This window comes from Phascolarctos cinereus, unplaced genomic scaffold (assembly GCF_003287225.1).
Source record: "Phascolarctos cinereus isolate Bilbo 61053 unplaced genomic scaffold, phaCin_HiC Scaffold_726;HRSCAF=1367, whole genome shotgun sequence".
Lineage (NCBI taxonomy): Eukaryota > Metazoa > Chordata > Mammalia > Diprotodontia > Phascolarctidae > Phascolarctos > Phascolarctos cinereus.
In genome coordinates, this window is record NW_027556098.1 from 356782648 (window position 1) to 356803616 (window position 20969).

The following is a 20969-nucleotide window of genomic DNA, read 5'->3' on the forward strand; positions in this document are numbered from 1 at the left end:
TAGTTTGGTGAGCATCAAGTGATCTAGAAGAAAATTAGATGAGAATTTTAAAAGTTTGTTAATCAAACAATAAATTTACCCTAACAGGGATATATGTGTATACATATATGTATCAGCTTATTCTTAATTTACTAGATACTCTGATGGAGTCATGATTTCATTGCTATTGTCTTTCCATAACTGCACATTGCCCATCTCTTCACAAGGTTTCTTCCTATCTAACTTTTAACAACCTGTTCCCAAAAATCCTCCATAAAGGATCAATTTAGTGGGTTGGAAACTTTCCACTTAGATGTCAGTGTACCACTGACCCTCTCCACCTGTTATTTCTCATTAATAATACTAATGATAATAAATTTAAGATAGTGTTTATATAACAATTTAAAGTTTGCAAAATGTTTTATCTCTGTCATCTCATTTGATATCATTGTCACTACCTGAATAGTCCTTTTTTGGTCAAATACATTTTTGATAATGGCTTATGTTGTTCCTCTTGTGTAAGTTATTGGTTATGCGCTGCAGCCTATGTGTCTTTACAATGCAATTATAATTTTTGAATTTTAGTAGAATTCTTATATTCTATAATTAGCATAGCATCACCAGAAGACTATATTGGTTAAAGATCTTGAAGTTCCTCAAAAGATTATCTGTCCACCTCTTTCATTTATAGACGAATAAAATGAGGTCCCAGTAATTTTAAATGACTTGCCCATGATCACCCAGTGAGTCAGGAGTGGCATTCAAATGCAAGTCGTCTGATTCCAGAGCTGTACTATTTACCTTGTATAAACCATGTTGCCTTTAGTATTTTTGCAGTGATGGTCACTTTGGATCATCAAAAGGACTGTATAATTTCCTAAATGTATTTCAGCCTTATTTCATTACCTAGATAATTGTTTGTGGTATTCTTTCTTACCTTAGAGTAGATATAAAAGTTGATAGATTTAATTTATTATTTTTTTAATTAAAAAATTTTCTTTTCTTTTCCAAATTCTCTTCATTCCTCCATTTCTTCTCCCAACTATTAAGCAGGCAAGAAATATGATACCCTTTATATATATGAGGTCATATAAAACATATTTCTTCAATAGCCATGTTTTAGGAAGAGTAAGCAAGAAAAACAAAGAATGAGAAAAAATGCTTCAGTCTGCGCTCTGAGTCCACCAGTTTTTTATCTGGAGATGGGAGTAGCATTTTATGTCGTAAGTTGTTTGGAGTTGGTAAATCATTTGATTGATCAGAGTAGCTAAATGCCGTAGCTAAATGCCTTTCACAGTTGATTATCTTTACAATATTGTTGTTATTGTGTACATTATTCTCCTGTTTCTTCTCACTTCTCTTTTCAACAGTTCATATAAATCTTCCCAGGTTTTTCTGAAACTATCTTCTGTAACATTTCTTACACACAATAGTATTACTTGATGAACCGGTTTGATAGACTAACTAGTTGAATGGCATGTTGTTTAGTCATTTCTGTTGTGTCTGACCATTTGTGACCCTTGGGGTTTTTTTTGACAAAGATACTGCAGTATTTTGCTGCTTTTTCCAGCTCATTTTACAGATGAGCAACTGAGGCAAACAGGATTAAGTGACTTGCTTACGGTCACCCAGCTAGTAAGTGTTTGAGGTTGGATTTGAACTCAGGTCTTTCTTGACTCCAAGCTTGGCACTCTATCCACTGTACCAGCCTAACTGTCCCAGTTGAATGGCATAACCTGAGCTATTTGTGTTTTTCATCTACTTTGTTTTTTTAGTGTCAATGGTTAAATTACTTAAAATGTTTAGGATTTCACATAGGACACTATAGTATTTTGAGGCTCAGTTATTATAATGTCTTTTCCAAATTAGGAGCATTTGCCAGAGTCTTATCTTTTTATTTTTTTTTTTGTATCTTATTTTGGACATACATCATGATACTGACTTGAACATTTTTGATAAATATACCTCCTTGTTAAAATATCTCATTTGATTTCCATATTCAGTAGATTTTTTACTCAATAAGGCTGTCCCTCTTGTTATGTCTCCCCTAGAGTTGTGTAAGATTTCAGTGTATGTGCAAGATATCTTGTTTGAGAAGATCCTTCTTGGTTGCATTTTATTCTACATAGATGCTTTTGTGAAATCAGTAAACAGCAAAAACAGCATGTTCTTACTTGTTTTGTGTGCTTCAGTCAGATGTGTGACTATAAAAATGTATTCTACTCTAGAAAATTGACAATAAAGGCTCACTTGTTCTTTCTTTAAAAAAAAAAAAGTAAACCAAAACTGACTGAAAACATAAATTCTGATTCCTTACAACTCTAAAGATAATAGTATGATTAAACAAAGAATTATGGTCACAGAGGCACAGAAATTCACATATGGAAGGGACCTCATTGCCCATTTAGTCTGATCCATACTTAGAAAAAATTGTTATAGCATATCAAATTAATAGTCATTCCTTTACTTGATTAATTCATTGCCACTCTAAAACATCCTGTTTCATCTTACCAAGGTTCTGATTGTTAGGAAGTTATTTCTTTACATCAAGCTTTAGTTTCCTTTTTCTTGAGCTTTGAACTCATTGTTCTTAATTCTGCCCTATAATTTAATTCTTGTTTGAGGTGGTGACACTCCCTCAAGTACTTGATAGTTTGCATATGTCCTCAGGTCTTTTCTCCTGGCTAAAAGTCCTAAGCCGGGATGGGAAGGCCACATGTGGCATTCCAGGTCCTTAGGTGCAGCCTTTGCAGCCTTTTGACTGAGTCTGAACAAACCCTTTTATTAAGGGGATTTGTTCTGTGAAGTTTGGATTCAGTCAAAAGGCCACACTTGATTCTCATATGGTGAAATAAAGCCTTTCAGCACCTTGGTTGCTTGTGTCTGTACACTCTCCTCTAGCTTATTAATATCCTTCCTGAAATTTGACCCCGATAACTGACTATAGCACTCCATATGTGGTAGGACCAAGACAGAGGATAGACTGTCGCTGTTCCTAGAAGCATCAGCTGTTGTCTAGCCATACTTCTTTCATCTTGTACTTGGGAAGTTGTTTTTTTTTTTAACCCGTGTGAGACTTTACATTTATTCGTTTCATTCCAGTTATCTAGCCTACAAAGATCTTTTCAAATCTTGACTGTTATTTAGTGTGTTAACTGTTCCTCCTAGCGTTGCCTCACCTGCAAATTTGATAAATGTGTTTAGAGCAAGGTAGGTGGTGTGATGGATAGAGCATTGGGCCTGGAATCAAGAAGACCTGAGTTCAAATTTAGCCTTAGGCACGTACTAGCTGTGTGACACCGGGCAAGTCACTTAACTTATTTACCTCAGTTTCCTCATTTGTAAAATGAGGATAATAATAACACTTATCTCCCAGGGTTGTTGTGAGGATCAAATGAGATAATATTTGTAAAGCACTGAGCACGTGCCTGGCACATAGTTACGTGCTATATAAATGTTAGCTATTATTATTGTTATTATTATTATCATCTAACCTAGGACACTTAATAGTTATGTGATCCTGTGCAAGTCATTTAACCTCTCTTTGCTTCAGTTTCCTCACTTGTAAAATGGGAATAAATATATGGCTACTTTGCGGTGTTGTTGTTAGGATCAGATGAGATATTTGTAAAGTTCTTGGTATTGTGCCTGGCACTATGTAGTAGTTACTTTAATAAATACTTCCTTCCTCCCTTTTTCCCTCACTCTCTCCCTTTCTTCCTTCCTTTTCTCTCCCTTTCATCCTGCCTTCTCTCCCTCTTTCCTTTTCTGCCTCTTTTTCTTCCCTTCTTCCCCTCTCCTTTCCTCCCTTTTTCCTTCCTTTCCTTTATTCTGTCCCTCCTTCCCTCCTTCCTTCTCTCTAATAATAATATTAAATAGAGCCAAGACAAACATGGAGCCCTGGGACATCCTGTTGGAACCTTGTTTGCAAGTTGACATCAAACCATTAATCATATTATTTACTTGGTTTCACATCCATCTAACTGTGTGGTCATCTTACCCATATCTCTCCATGTTTTCCACAAGAAAAGTATGAGAGAATTGGTCAAAATTAGCAAACTAAAATTCAGGTAAACTGCATCTACATCATTCCCTGGCATACCAATTTTATGACCTTTTCAAAAAAAGAAGTAAGGTTAGTCTGGCATGACCTGTTTGATGAAGTTGTCTTGGCTCTTTGTGATCATTCTTTCCTTTTCTACATGTTCACTAATCGTCTTTCATTTGGGCCATGGTTCCATTTCTTTTTTTAATTTTCTCACCTTTGGCAAAGTAAAACTAGAGCGTTAATGATGGCCTTCTGGCTTAGTTTTGGCCAGTGCAAGTACATTGAACAATAAAGATGTTAGACCTAAGCTATACATACCCTCTGAGAGGGATCTTTCAATTAAGAAAGTGCTGTTCTGGGGCAGCTAGGTGGTGCAGTGGATAGAGCTCCAGCCTTGTAGTCAGGAGGACCTGAGTTCAAATCCTGCCTCAGACACTTGACACTTACTAGCAGTGTGACCGTGGGTAAGTCGCTTAACCCCATTGTCTAGCCAAAAAGCAAAAAAACAAGTATGGCCCTTTGACCGAATCCAAACTTCACAGAGCAATTTGCTTTCTCAAAGGGCCGTACTTGAGGACCTAGAGGGCCACATGTGGCCTTGAGACCACAGGTCCCCCCACACCTGGGTTAGAGCCTGGATGTTACTAAGAGTTGTAAAGAGCCTCAGTCCATACCCCACCTAAAAAAGGGAGAGAAATGGGATTTTATTTTCTCTTTGTATCAAAGCTGAGATTTTAGTCAGTAAAGAGCTGTTGGTGGGGCATATAGGTGGCACAGTGGATAGAGGACTGGTCCTGAATTCAGAAGGACCTGAGTTCAAATTCGGCCTCAGACATATACACTAGCTGTGTGACCCTGGGCAAGTCACTTAACCCCATTGCCTAGCCAAAAAAAAAAAAAGAGAGAGAGCTCTTGGTCAGTAAAGTGGCCACTAATCTTTAAACATAAGGGGTACAAATTGAAGCACAAATTGCTATTTCTTTTCTCTTTTTTCAAAACCCCTTGAATTTTGAAAAAAGAGAAAAGAAATAGCAATTTGCCCTTCTTTTTTAATCCAGGTAAATGTATTCTTCATTAAATTCTTTTGTTCATCAGTTTTTAAAACAGTATATGACAATTCAGTTCTAAACCTCTGTTAAAGTTCAATTCCTTTATGTGTATATATGTACTTTACCTTATTTTAAAAGGGAATGCTCAATATCTTTGTTTAACATAAATCTTGGTACAGAATATTTTGTCAGGGGGTGATTTCTATGAAATATAATTTGTCTCACTTTGCATTTTCCCCTCAACTCTTTTAATTTAATGTTGTATTTTAAAATGAGGTCTATATTCATAGATTCTAATAATAGTAAAAATTAAATTTATTTCCATAATCAAATGGAAAAAGTATGTTGTTCTTCTCAGGTATCTAGTCACTATGTTAACTTATCTAAGAGTTATACATAACTTTTGAGATGGAATGGCCTCACTGTTTGCCAGGAGGTGGAATGTATTCTAAATACTCTTGAAAATAAAGAAATAATGTAACTACTTTGCTGAACTGTCTTGTCATAATTCATAAATTTAGAGCTAAAAATTGTCTTAAAGCTCATCTAAATCTTCATTTTATTTTTAATTACATTTTATTACTCCCTTTTGTCTTTGTTACTTAATCCCCATTGAATCTTCCGTGGTGACGGTGAAAAGTATTTAAATAGAAACACTCAATGCATGTTTTTCTCTAGTAGACACTGACTTTCCTGCCACGAGGGAGGAATTATGTTTAGTTAGTTATTCCTTGTTTTTTCCATCACTTAAGAGTTCAAATTCCTTTTGGTAATCTTTTCATTTGTAAGGCTGTATTCATTTAATATATTACTCTCTTTGTTCTACTTATTTTACGTTATATTAGATCCTATAAATCTTCCTGTTTCTTTACATTCACACCATTTTTTTTTCCCAGCTCTTCCCTAGTTGATGACTATCTACAGTGCTTCCCAGATTTTTGCTGCCATAATGAGTGTTGCTTCAAATATTTTGGTGTATCCAGTATTGGACTTCTTTTTTTTTTTGACCTTGACTCCCCTGTAGTATGTGACCAGTAATGAGATTACTTATACTTAAAGAATACAAACAACTTAAGAACTTTAATTGAATAGTTTCAGGTTGATTACTTGAATGTCATCCTCTAATTTTAAACCGATAAGAAGGGAAAGGATGTAAAACTATTGTGAGGAAATTTTTTGCAAGAAGCTGATAGTTTCTAGCTTAGTCAGTAGATAACAGTAAGGTTCAAAAGTTAGTAGCCTTTTAAAAAGCAATTGTTATGATAATCATGGTAATAAGTTTTATCCTGTTGTAAGTATATAGATTTTTTTTGTATGGTTTCTGTAGAATTTGTAGAATTTGGGCCCCAGGGAAGAAGGAATTTGATTCTAGTGTTTATTAAGATACAAAGATAAGGAGTAGCATTCTTAATCACCTTCTAGGAAAGGAGCAGTCTACTACAGTAGCAATACTACTCTGTATAAACTACAGTAGTTTATCTAGAGGATACAAAGAAGTGAACAGGGAGTAAAATGAAAAAAATCAATGAGTCCTTAAGCCAGAAAATATGAAAGTTCTGACTGTGATGTTTTGTATGACTGTGGGAAACTCTGTTGACCTGTTTGAGCCCAGCTTCCTCATCTGTAAAATGGGTATCTGACATTTAAGTCTAAGCTTATTAGAAAAAGACTTCGAAATATACATACTGTTAAGAATTAGTAAAAAATGAGACAGTGTGAGGGGGCTGTACAATTTGTTAATATTGAAAAGCTGTTTGTAATGCCTTACAAAATTGTGAGGAAAGAACTTTGTAGACTGACTGTTAAGCACTATCTAAACAAATTTGTTCCTATTATTTTTAATAATATTAATAATGATATTTGAAAGATCTTTCTATGGCTGTACTTTTTTTCCCCTCTTTCTTTTTTTAAAAAGATTTTTGTTATAAGGAGTGGTTCTCTGGGTGGAGTGACAGAATATAGAGAAACATCTAGGTAATGTCAATAAAATATATTTTAAAATAAAAGGAATTAGGTGATGGTGATTGTTGCTGTCACAGAATTTAGAATCTAGTTACAGAGAAAAACTCAAGGAACGGAGTTACATATTACAAAGAATATTGAATCAGAGTCAGAATACTTGGTTTTATTCCCATCACTGCCACTAACTGGCTCTGACCCTGAACCATTTTACCTCTCAAAGACTCAGGTTATTCATATGCAAAACAAGGAGCTTCAGCTGGATGATTTTTAAGATTCCTTTCAGCTGTGAATTCTACACAGGTTAATAAGTGTCCTAGATAGGATTTGAACTCAGGGCCTCTAACCTCCAGAGCCATGCTGTGTTTCCACCCTTACTTTGTCATGTAGGTCAGAGATAGAAATTTAGATCCCATGTACAAATGTCACTATTAATGCCTATTAATGACAGTGGCTAAACCAATAATAGTAACTGAATGTAATGGAATATGACTGTGTTGTAAGGAATTAATTCTGTAAGGAATGATGAAGACAGAGTGAGTACAGAGAAGCAAACAAGTAACAGGACCAAGAGAACGGTATTCATGATAACTACAACAATGTAAGTGGAAAGAGCAACAACTTAGTAATTGAACCTAAATGCTGGAAAGTTAGAATGGCCAAACTTGGCCTAAGTAACAGATGAGAAGATACCTACTTCCCCTGCTCTTTTGTAAAAATGGAGTGCAGTGGACGTGCAGTACTACATAATGACTCCAGGCTCTTTGGGGTATGCTGGAGGATTTTGTGGAAATTCTCTTTTCTTCCTCTTTTTCTCTTCTTTATTATAAGGTTTGGCATTCTGGGAAAGGGAAAGTGGGAAATGGAGGCAATGTGAAGAAGAAACATGTTGATAAAAATGTGTTTTGGCAAATGTATTTTAGGAAACATGATAGTGTCTTAAACACTCTTCACCTTTCCTGGCCCAACTGCACCAGGCTCAGTCATTTCTTGATGAGGGTGTAGTTGGTGCCACTGTAACTCCCCACTAAACCTTTGACTGCTTTTGTGATCATGAGCAAGATATTTACCCTCTTTGCAGCCCAGCTTTCTCGTCTCTAAATTCAAACAGGCTAATTTTTAAAAGCTCCTTTAATCAGTTCACTTTAAATCAGGATTCAAACTCAAGTTGCCTGAACTCCAAGTCCAATACTCTTCATTAGAACACCTGGCTAATTTAGCCAGAGGAGACGACATATGCGTGCCCGCCAAATTACCCAGGTGGCCTAATAAAGAGTATTGGACTTGGAGCTTGAGAAGCAAATGAGTGAAAGATGTTATATAAGTAGCAGACAGGTGAGGTGAGTGAATAGTTGAGGATAACCCTGAAGCTTCAAACTTGTGTAACTGGAAGGATGGTGGTATGTTCAACAGAATCAGGCCCCATCTTCTCTAAATCTGATGCCCTAACAGTAAAGTTCCTGTTTGTTTGCAGTGGAATGACATGAATGAGTGATGTGGGAATTAATCTGAAGGACAAGATTATGTTGTAATCGACTAGAGAGGCTTCATGAATGGCACATTTTACTTAGGTTTTAAATGAGCTTGCTTTTGAAGGCTTAAAAGTGCTTTTTTCACAATGACCCACGATGCAGATAATTCAAATATTATCCACATTTCAAAGATGAAGAAGCTCACAGAGTCTTGTTGGTAGGTCACACAACTGAATAGTCTATAAACTTTTATTAGATAGCTCCTACTGTGTACCAGGTCCTGTGCTGAGCTCTGGGGCTACTAACCTTCGGGAGGATACAAATGAGTAAAGCATAAGAACTCATTAAAAAGTTTGTGAAGTATAAAAAGTCTTTTTAGAACATGAGCCTCCAATCTCACAAGCCCTGTTCTCTTTTTTTTTCACTATGTCACATTGCCACATTTTGAAGGGCGATTTGACTTTGATGAGGAAGAGAGAATAAAAGAAAAGCACTGCTGGTGTGGCAGCAGTGTTGCACGGTTGTATGAGGTCGGGATGATGTACGTGGTGTTTGGAACACAGTGATTAGAGTAAAAGTTTCCTTTTTTCTTTGAAATTGAGAAAGTATGGGGGGGAGAAGGAGGGGAAAGTATGTGTGTATATGTGTGTGATTTAAATATACACACACGTATGTGTATACACGTTGGTGTGTATGTATATGTGTGTGTGTATCAATTAAGTATTTATTAATTACTTATGATATACCAGACATTGTACTAAGAGCTGGAGATATAAAGAAAGGCCCAAATAGTTCCTGAAGTTCAAGGAGCTTATATTCTAATTTGGGAGGCAACATGTAAATATATAGATACATACAGAGTAAATGGAAGGCTGTAGGACCCAGGGGAGTTGGGAAGGACCTTTTCTAGAAAATGACAATTGAGCTGAGTCTAGAAGAAAGTCAGTGATTCTAAGATGCTGAGGTGAGGAGGCAGAGCATTCCAAGGATAGGACACTCAGCGCAAAGGCACAGAGATTGGAGTTCAGTATTTGTAAGTGAGGACTATCGAGAAAGCCACTGTGGCTGTATCATCAAGGGTGTAGGGGCTGATAGAGGAAGGGACCAGGTGGTGAAAGGCTTTAGATGCCAAACATACAACAGAGTAATGTCATGAAGATCTGGAGTAGAGAAAACAACCAGGAGAAGGAGGTGATCAATAGCATCAAATGCTGTAGAGATGTCAAGAAATTTAAGGATTGAGAAAAGGTCATTATATTTGGTAATTAAAGATCATTGGTCCTTTTGGAGAGGGCAATTTCAGTGGAATGAGGTTGGAAGCCAGATTTCAGAGAATATAAGAATGAGAGGAGAGGAAGTGGAGGTGCCTGCTGTAGTTGACTTTCTCAAGCAGTTTAGGTGAGAGGGAAGGAGGACAAATACAGTACTATAGCAAGTGGGGAATGGCAAAATCCAGAGAGGGTTTTGTTTTGTTTGTTTTTGGAGAATGGAGAAAGACTGTAAGTATATTTGGGAGAGACTAAAGATTAGAGGGACAGTAAGAATGATAGGGGGCCATCTGCTGGAGGATCACAGGACATGGAGGGGATGGCCTTGCCAGAAATTATGATCTCTTCATTATAGGAGTAAAGGAAAAGCTGTCTTAAGAGTTACAAAATGAGAAGAGGAATATAGCCTCAGTGTTTTCAGTGAAGTATGAGGTAAGAGCTTTAGTACAGAGTGGGTGAAGGTAAACTGTGGGAGGCTTGAGAAAAAATGAGAAGGGTTGGGAACAACCAGTGTAGGATTTGGTAGCAAATTAATTAGATATATTGTTATTGATATTTTTAGGGTCCAGCAAGATTAGAAATTACAAATTTGTTATGGACCCAGTTTTTTTGTGATTTTCCCCCAATTCTGTTCAACTGCATTTGAATAGGAGTAAAGAAGATGGATGGTAGGAGTAATCTAGAGTTGGGATTTGGCAAGATATAGTTAGTGATGGGGTGAACAAGAGATTGAGAGTAAAGGATAGTATAACTGAACTAATTCACTAAAGTGTTTATACATGGAAGGAGGTAGAGTGTAGCTACTGCAGGTGGTCATGACTTGGGAAAGAACTGAGAGGTGGAGAAAATAGAGGTCACATTGAAGATTGAAGAACAGGAGTCCTAAAGCATAGGAAACAATGGAATCATAAAAGATTATGATCAGATAAAGGAGTTTTGGAGCTCATGAGCACAATGACTTTAAGCTGATGGGGCGGTAGATTGTTTTTTTCTAGATCTTAACACTGACCATCGAATTTGGGACTGATTTACTCCCACTTGTTTATTCTACTCCTAGGGTTCACAACAGTTTTTCCTGATCAGTGATTATCATTTATCTCAGATGATCAATGAAACCATCCTTCCTTATTAAAGTTAACAACCAGACTCTTAATTTTTTATTTTAAAGCACAACCTAACGAGAACCTGACGTTTTCCTAACTTCACTGAACTATTGATGTTTTTTTAGATCATTAGAAAGAACATTCAGACATACTGTGCTGGCAGTGTTTAAAATTGGCAGAAAGTTCAAATAGTCTTATTATTAATACATACTTTACATGGGAGACACATTGTTAAGAAAACCTTTGACATTTTGCTTTTCTGGATCAAATGCTTTGTTATAATTGGTAGTTACTGATTACAGTAAGTTCATGTATTTTGTATATCCCTCTCACATGTGTAATTATGAAGTAATGTCATATAGAAAATCATTTTCAAAAGCCTATCTCTTCTCTCATATTTGTCATGTTTTCCTTCTACAAGAGCATAAACTTATTCTTAAAATGATTGTATAATGTTGTGACTACTCATACTATTTTGTTTTTTTACCAGTCTTTACTATTGATTCCCTTTTGAGGGCTAGTAATATTTTTCATTACCTTTTGCATTTTTGTAGGATCATTCCAACTTTCAAGTGGCCTAAAAATCTGTTGCTCCTCCAACCCATTTCCCTCTTCGATGCCAAAGTGGTATTCCTAAAATATAAATCAGACCCTGTTGACCCCATGCCTCTAGCACAAAAAATCTTCAGTTATTCCCTATTGTCTCTAGAATAAAATACAAATTCATAACTTTGGCTTTAAAAGCCCTATTCCAGTTTGTGTCTTGGCTTATTTTATAGTATTCTCTTGCAATCTCAGTTTCTATCAAATTGGCCTACTAGATTCTCCAAATACAACATTCCATTTCCCTTGCCCAGGTTGTCCTGTCATGTCTAGACCCCACTCCTTCCTCACCTCTAACTCCCTAAAATCCTTAGTTTCTTCAAAGGACAGCTCCAGTGCCACCCCTTGCAAGAGGCTTTCTTGATCTTCCCAGTTTTCCCCTCATTCTTCTTCTTGAAAATTTTTTAAATTTATTCAGTTGTAAACAGGTTATATCCCTGCAGTAGAATTAAAATTCCTTTAGTCACATGTGTTCACTTTTTTCTTTGTGTTTCCAGTGCCTGCCATCATGCCTTGTGCATGTCAGGTGTTTAATAATTGGTTGCTGAATTTAATTAAATTGATTTTTGATGCACATAATGTCCAATTTTAATTTCCTAATCTCAGGTGTGATCAAGTTCTGATTCTTGTTCTGACAAGTCATTGGTCTAACTGTATGTAGGCAAGTGTTTTCAGGGCATGATTTCCACATCAATAATTATTTTTTTCTTGTTGAAAAGACTTTATTTGGTCCTTGTCCCATCTACACTCTGATCATTCTTTTGCAAAAGAGCTCATGACATAAGACATGAAGCTTCTATGTTTACAGCTTTTAGCTCGTCTCTTTCTTTTGTTCTTGAACTATATTATTTCCTGATATATTTTTCTGTGTCCTTTCTTATTCCTACTTTTGCATTAGTCAGAGTGTATGTTGATTTAATTTGGTGGGCCTTAGTGAATTCTTCAAATAATTTCTCTACCTCTTCACCCTCTGCAGAAAATAGTTGGCATATAATCTACGATTATTTTCAAGGTGTGGTCATTCTGCAAATCTTAGTCTATACTGTAATATGAGATGCCAATATCCCTTGAAACAATATCCCTTTTGAACATTTCATCAAACCAATTCCAGTTTGCTTCTCTAAGTGTTACTTATGAATTGTCCTTACATTCAGCTACAACTTCTTTCTAGTTTTGTTTATAGTGGGGATGTTGAAATTGATATGATTCAGTTCCTCCAGCAGTATATTCACCTGAGGGTCATTGGACAAGTTATCTCACCTAATACCTAAGTTAAAGTTTATAGATGATCTACGAACGGTGTGATTCTTTTTTTTTAAAATTAATTTACTTATAGTTTTCAGCAATCACTTCCATAAGCTTTTGAATTTAAAATTTTTCACCCCCTTGCTTCTCATCTACCTCCCCAAGACGGTGTGCAATCTGATATAGTTTCTCCATATATATTTCCTATTAAACACATTTTCACATCAGTCATTTTTTTTTATTAATTTATTTTGATTTATCAGCAATCACTTCCATAAGCTTTTAAGTTTTAAATTTTTCTCCCCCTCCTACCTCAAGATGGCACACAATCTGATATGGACTATATACATATACATTCCTATTAAACATATTTTCACATTAGTGATGTTGTAAATAAGAATTAGAACCAATATGAGGAACCACCAGAAAGAGGAAACAAAACAAAACAGAAGAAAAAAAAAGCAAATAGTATGCTTTGATCTGCATTCAAACTCCATAGTTCTTTCTATGGATGTGGATAGCATTTTCCATCATAAGACCTTAGAGATGTCTCAGATCCTTGCATTACTGAGAAAGGCTAAGTCTTTTAATGTTAGTCATCAGCACAATGTGACTGTTACCCTGTATAATGTTCTCCTGGTTCTACTCGCTTCATTCAGCATCAGTCCATACAAGTCTTTCCAGGTTTTTCTGAAGTCAGCCTGCTCATCATTTCTTATAGCATAATAGTATTCCATTACATTCATATACTACAACTTGTTCAGCCATTCCCCAGTTGATGAGCATCCCCTCAACTTGCAATTCTATTTTTGTACACGTGGGTCCTTTTCCCGTTTTTATGATCTCTTTGGGATACAGCCCTAGGAGTGCTATTGCTGGGTCAAAGGGTATGTGCTTTTTTATAGCCCTTTCAGCATAGTTCCAAATTGTTCTCCAAAATGGTTGGATCAGTTCACAACTCTACCAACAATGCATTAGTCTTCCAGTTTTCCCACATCTTCACCAACAGTTTTCCCATTTCATCATATTGGCCAATCTGTTAGGTGTGATGTGGTACCTCAGAGTTGTTTTGATTTGCATTTCTCTAATCAATAGTGATTTAGGGCATTTTTTCATGTGACTATAGATGGCTTTGATTTCTTCATCTGAGAACTACTTGTTGATATCCTTTGACCATTTATCAATTGGGGAATGACTTGTATTCTTATAAATTTGACTTAATTCTCTATGTATTTTAGAAAGAGGCCCTTATCAGAGACACTGGTTGTAAAAATTCTTTCCCAGTTTTCTGCTTGCCTTCTAATCTTGGTTGCATTGGCTTTGTTGGTGCAAAAACTTTTCAATTTAATGTAATCAAAATTATCCATTTTGTATTTCATATAATGTTCTCTATCTTATGTTTGGTCATAAATTCTTCTGTTCTCCGTAAATCTGACAGGTGAACTATTAGTATCAGCCCTTATATCTAAATCATGAACCCGTTTTGACTTTATTTTGGTATATGGTATAAGATTTTGGTCTATGCCTAGTTTCTGCCATAACTCTTTTCCAGTTTTCCCAGCAGTTTTTGTCAAATATCGAGTTCTTATCCTAGAAGCTGGGGTCTTTGGATTTATCAAATAGTAGATCACTATAGTCATTGACTACTGCGTCTTGCATACCTAACCTATTCCAGTGATCCACCACTCTGTTTCTTAGCCAGTACCAAGTAGTTTTGATGATCGCTGCTTTATAATACAGTTCAAGATCTGGAATGGCTAGGCCACCTTCCCTAGCATTTCTTTTCATCAGTTCCCTTGATATTCTAAACCTTTTGTTCTTCCAAATGAACCGTATTATTTTTTTGTAGCTCTATAAAATAATTTTTGGTAGTTTGATTGTTATTACACTGAACAAATAAGTAAATTAGCTGAGGTTGAATTATCATTTTTATTATATTAGCTCGGCCTAATGGTGTGATTCTTAATGCCATTCCACTCTGCCATCATCACTGCAAAAGCAGAAGGGTCTCATAGGACTGTAACATACTATTCTTGGTGTGACAGTCCCTGCTTCTGAACCCAGGCTACAGCAACTGGAAGGCAAAAAAATCTGAGGACTGAACTGAAACAGGCCTTAAAGCTGGGCCAGTCAAACTGGCCTGGGGGACATTATGATAAGATCTTTGCCCAACTCTGTAAACTTGTTTGTAATTTCTTTTGTTTTCACCTCAGTAATTCTTAACCAAGTGAGATAGAAGGATCACTAAGTTTAGTTGTTAGAAATTGAAAAGCTTTTGCACTTATAAAATCAGCTAAGATAAAGAGGGGAACCTGTTGTTTTGGGGGAGAAAACTTTATATCAAGTATCTCTAATAAGTGTTTGGTATCTAGAATATCCAAGGACCATTTCCTAGAGTAGGATAGGAGCAGACATTTCTCAGAGTAGTTGCAAACTGTTAGCCCACCCTGTGACAGAATGCTTCAAATCACTCACAATCAGAGAAATGCAAGTCAGGACAACTGAAGTTTCATTTCCCGTCTGGTAATTTGGTGAAGATGACAAAAAATGGAAATAATCAGTATTGGAGGAATTGTGGAAAAGCAGGCACTAATATATTTGTGGAGTTGTGAATTAGTCCATCTTGGATTAGGAATATACTAATAAAGTGACTGAAACATATCTTTTGATCTAAAGAAACCACTACTAGGCATAACCCAAGAAATTAAAAGAGGCCCCAGTATACCGTGGTAATTTTAGTGGCACTTGTAATAGTAGCAAAGAAGTGGAAACAAAGTAGATGGCAACTGATTGGGAAATGGTTAAATGAATTGTGGCATGTGATTGTAGTGGAATATTACCATACCATAAGAAATGCAGGATATGAAGAATAGGAGGAGGCATAGGAATACTAATATGAACTGATACTAAGTGAAATAAACAGCACTAGTGAACAAGTATGCATGGTGGCCATAACAATGACATAGATAAGAAAGCCATTATACAGTAGATAATTGATCAAAAGAGATGAACAAATTTTTCTTCCCCCCTCAAAAAAAAATCACAACTTTTAACCTTAGGAATGAATTCTCCTAAATTAATAAATCACTAATAAGAGAAATACAAATCTAAACAACCCTGAGCTTTCACCTCATGTTAAGCAAATTGGCAAAGATGATAAAAGCTGGGAAAAGTCAGTGTTGTAGGAGTTATGGGAAGAAGGACACAGCAGTGCAGTTTCTGTGGAGTCATGAATTGGTTCAGCTGTTTTGAAAAGCAATTTGGAATTATGCAAACAAAATACTAAAATATCTGTATCCAGAGATTATACTACTCGGCTTCTACTCCAAGGAAGTCATTGATAGGAAGAAAGTCTCCATATATACCGCAAAATATTTGTTAACAGCACTTTTTGTAGAGACAGAAAAATTGGAAGTGAAGTAGATGCCCATTGATTGGGGAATGACTAAATGAACTGTGGTACAGTACATGAACATAATGAAATAATAAATATGATGAATAAAAAGGAGTATGGAAAAAAATTTGGAGAAGGAAATGGTGAACCACTCTAGTGTCTTTGCCAAGAAAACCCTCAGTGGAGTCATGAAGAATCAGACATGACTGAAACAACTGAACAGCAACAAATGGAAAATTTTAAACAATTTGATGCCAAGTGACATAAGCAGACCCAAGAAACACAGTATACACAATGACATCAATTAAAAGTGAATGTTGTAAAATTAAAAAGAACGGTCATGGCCCCGGAGAAAGATATGAGAAGATAACACCCATTCTACTCTTGCAGAGGTGGGAGGTATGCGGGCATGGAATATTACATCTATTTTCAGACTTTTTTGATTTGATGAATCATTCGGCTGGTTTTTCTTTTTCGTCATCTTTTTCTCTTTAAAAATATTTGTTATGTGGATTGGCTGTCGGAGCGGAGAGGGGATAGGATACTGAGAGAAAGTCTGGTGATATAAAAAAAGCAAACATCAACAGAAACGTATTTTAAGAATATTAAATGGAAATAATAAAGACAACAAAAAAGTCAAAACTAAATGTGAAATTATAATCACAAGACTTTGCCCTCAAGAAGAAAGAAGAGAATGCACCTCCATCCGTTCTTTTTAGGCATGGTGGTCTCTGGATTGAAACAGTATATAGCTGTTGGACTTGATTGGTGTGGTTGGTTGGTTTTGCTAAATTGCTTTTTTTCTAAACTTTAAAAAAGTTTCCTGTTATAAAAGATGGGTAGGCAGTAGTAGGGGGATATGTTGGGGAATGAAGTAATGTGAAACCAAAAGATTATTTTAAAAAATTTTAAGCGTATAATTCTGTAGCACATACACACAAAGAAACTAGCTATATAACCATGGGCAAGTCAGTTAAATTTGCTTCCTCCTCTGTAAAATGGGCATATAATAATCACAGGGACATATTAAAAAAAAAGTATACACCTTGATGCATTATGTGGATGTGATTATTATTGATAATGTCATTATTTTAGCTGGCCTAAATGGAAAGGGGAGTTTGGGGGTTCTGTGATCTCTAGGGGGCAGATTGAACAGCTGGAGCTATCAGAGAGTTAGAAACTAGGAATCATTTTTGACTACTGTTTCTTTCTTAGCTGGGGTATTTCCTTGGACTAGGAAGTGCAATATAAATTACAGTTCACTGAGGGTGAAGAGAAGGAGAAAAGACACACACAAGCACCATAGGGTATATTTCAACTGGTTTTAAATCTGTGATATGACAAATCACCCCCAGGTGAGTAGAGCAGGGAGATGCTGACACCCTCCTCTGATAAGACAAGCAACAAAACCCTACCTGTATTTCATTTCACTGCATTACCCAAATTCTTATCTGTGCAAAAGACACAAGAGAAGGAGATGGAATGTCATGTATGGAATGATGTAATTGCAAGAGAGTGGGTAAAGAAGAAAGGAAATTTAAAATAAGTCTAGAAAGATAAGTTTGAGTCAGATTATTAAGGGATATAAATGATGAATAGGTGTGTGTGTATTTTATCCTAAGCAGTAAGGAACCACTGAAGCATGTTGAATTGGGGAGTTACATAGTCAGGCCTGTGCATTAGCAGTAGTACATTAGCAACCATTTGTAGTTTGGATAGAGGAATGAAGCAGGGAGTCTGCGTAGGTGATGATGAAGGCCTAGACTAGGGTGGTAGCCATTGGAATGTTGAGAAGGCAGGTGAATGAAGACAAGTGTGCAGGTAGAATCAATAGTTTGAGTTTGGGGAGTGAAGGAGAGTTGCAGAGCTGAGGATGACTCTGAGGTTGTGAACCTTAGTTGGAAATGGTGGTGTGCTTGTCAGAAATAGGCAATTTAGAAAGAAGGGCACTGTTTGGCCATGTTTCAGAATGGGACGTTGAAGTGAAGTTCCCATGCAAACAGTTGGTGATGTGAGCCTAGAGCTCAGGTGAGACATGGTGGCTAATAATGTAGATATTGGAGTCACATATGTAGAGATAGTTGAACTCATAGAAACTGATGAGATCATCAAAAGGTAGTATAATTTAGAGGAAAAAGGGCCCAAGACACAGGCCTAAGGTATACTTACATAGAGGGGATGTTGATTAAGCAAAGGAGATTGAGGAGTAGTCGGATGGATGGGTGAGAACCAAAAGGGAGAGGTATATAAGACTCAGAAATTCAGTTTTAAGCAGGCTGAAGGAAAGGTCACTGGAACAACTCCTTTTTTTTTTTTTTTTTTGCTGAATTACAACACAGTCCTACAAAACTAGCTTGTCATTGATAAGTTATGTTGATTATGAATGTTGCAGGAGCATAGTAACCAATTGCTATCATAAATATTTGAAACTGAAAAATCAAATGGTAAAAATATTTAACATTCGTACATCTCTCTAGTTTACGTCATGTTCACATATATTATTTGATTTCTGCAACAGTGGCAGCTCACATTTAGCTCCCTATTTTACAAGTGAGACGGAGCTTAGGTGACTTCACCAAGGTCACACCTGCTGTTAAGGGGCAAAATGGCATGGAAACTTAAGACTTCTTCCTAATTTAGTAGTGTTCTAATAATAATAGCTAGTCTTCTTAGAATAATAACTTATAGTATTCATTGATATTTTTATTACAGCTGGCTTTATGTACACTTTAAAGTTTGAAAATCACTTTACGTGTGTAACTCATTTGATCTTCACAGCACCCCGTAGGGTAGGTACTGTTATTACCCTCATTTTTTACTTATGAGGAAACTGAGGCACAGGGAGGTTAAAGTGGCCTCACCAGGGTCACACAACTAATATGTCTGAGGCAGGATTCAAACTCAAGTCTTTCTGACTCCAAGTTCTGGGCTTTATCCATTGTGCCACCTAGCTATATTAATATTAATGAAAATCACCAGTGCCTATAGCATCTAATCACTCCTTTGGAGGGCAGAAGTGTAATTTTAAAAATCTCTTTTATTCCTTCTGTAACACATGTTTACTGGGGATTTGCTAATATTACTTGAGCAGTATGGTTCTGAAAATATTTTTTGTCCATAATAATGATCTTGAAGGTGGTAGTCTTTCTTAGGCGATAGAATGCATAGATTTTACTGTTAGTGAATTGAATATTTTGGAATGTAGAGGGATACTTTTTTGAAGAATGTGGCTTGAATTGGTTTCTCCATTTGGAAAACAGAATATGTGTCAATTTCATCATGCCGTTGTAATAAATGAAAAAAAGCCAAACATATAGGGGGTTTTTTTCATTGTAGGTTAGGAAGATCTAAGTTCTATTATACCTATTCTCATTTTGCTGCAGAGACAGTAGTTTTGAGTGTAGAGACTTTAACAGTTAACCTTTGAAAATATACTTAAAATTTTAGTAAAAAACCGTGTTTTAAGTGAGAACATGTCAATCAAAAATACAGTAAAACCTGGTGGATTGTTGGTTCAGAATTTCTGACAAACCCAAGTGTTTTTCCTAGTTCAAATTAATAGTTTATCTGATGTGGCTGAAAAAATCACAAAATTGGATTTTAAAAATAAACAAAATCAAACTTTTCAAGTACTTGAGAAGCACCTATACATATATATATAATTTTTTTTTTGCTTTTATATCTCTGTATTTCCCAAATAAATCTTTTTCCAATCCCCCCTACTCAGTGAGTCATCTCTGATTACAAAGAATAAAAGTAGAGGAGAAAAAATTAAAAACAACACATCAGTCTAGTGTGATAGTATAGATAGTATTCCATGCATGTAATACCCATTTTAATGTAAACCATTGGTAAGCTAATTACAAATCAGTTTTAATTCCTTTAATTAGGTCCCCTTCTTTGTCAGGAAGAAATTTTTATGCATTTTTGAATTATTGAAGACCTTCTGAAACAGACTTTCTTTAATGTTCTTCTGAAGTTTAGAATTTTCATGCCTCTCATTTAATCTGAAGTTGTGAACTTTTATTGTATTGCAAAATCATACTTTTAAAAAATTACAGGTTCTCTGGGGTTAAAATTTTCCCTTTTATGGTCTATTAATTTTGAGATTACTTAGTTAAACTAAGGATTCAGGGCAGTGTTCCATCTTGAAAACAACCCCATTAGTTTTCCCTACCAAAGTAAGAACTATAAATAAGAGTCCTTAAGCAGTTTTTTAACATCCTTCCTGAAGTTTGAACAAATAAGATAAACATGTCTTGATTTGAATATAGAATGAGTCAAATAAGTATGTTTCATAATATAAACTATATAGTTTAAAATTAAAGTGTATTAACCTGTAATTGAACTTTTTATTTTAAAATTATTCTGTTTATTTCAGTTTGATACTGTTCTGAAAGAGTGTATTTAAGCATCCCATTAAGGATAAGTTGTAATTTAGAGCATGATTATTTTACCTTAAAAATTTTTTTTGTAATGAGAACTGCACGGTTTGGCTGGGATGGCCCATAAACCTACAAGTCCCTTTGGGCAGCAACTGTCCACAAACCGAGTCAACCAAAAATGTTTAATTCAAATCAGAGATTTCAGTGAAGATTAAATCCTGTGACCCTTTTAAAATACAGCTTAAATTAGGGTATAAGTCACCTGTCAGTATGCTTTTGTACTGGTTTTTTGGATTTAGTCATGTTTGCCATTCATCCATTTAGCCTCTTTCTTTGACCCCAGTGAAATGGGAGGTCGTCTTTAGCAGCCATAAGAGATCTCATAGGACTAACAAATCTTCTTTCTTAAGTATTGCTAGTAACCACTGTAAGGTTTTAAAATTTTTTGACTCTGAGGTGTTTTG

The 20969-nt window shown here is 35.7% G+C and overlaps 1 protein-coding gene across 11 annotated transcripts in view; it reads left to right on the top strand.

Moving 5' to 3' along the window:
- Positions 1–20969, top strand: part of ZMYM4 (zinc finger MYM-type containing 4) — a 130693-nt gene that overhangs the window by 55181 nt on the left and 54543 nt on the right. The gene's annotated exons all lie outside the window — the stretch shown is intronic.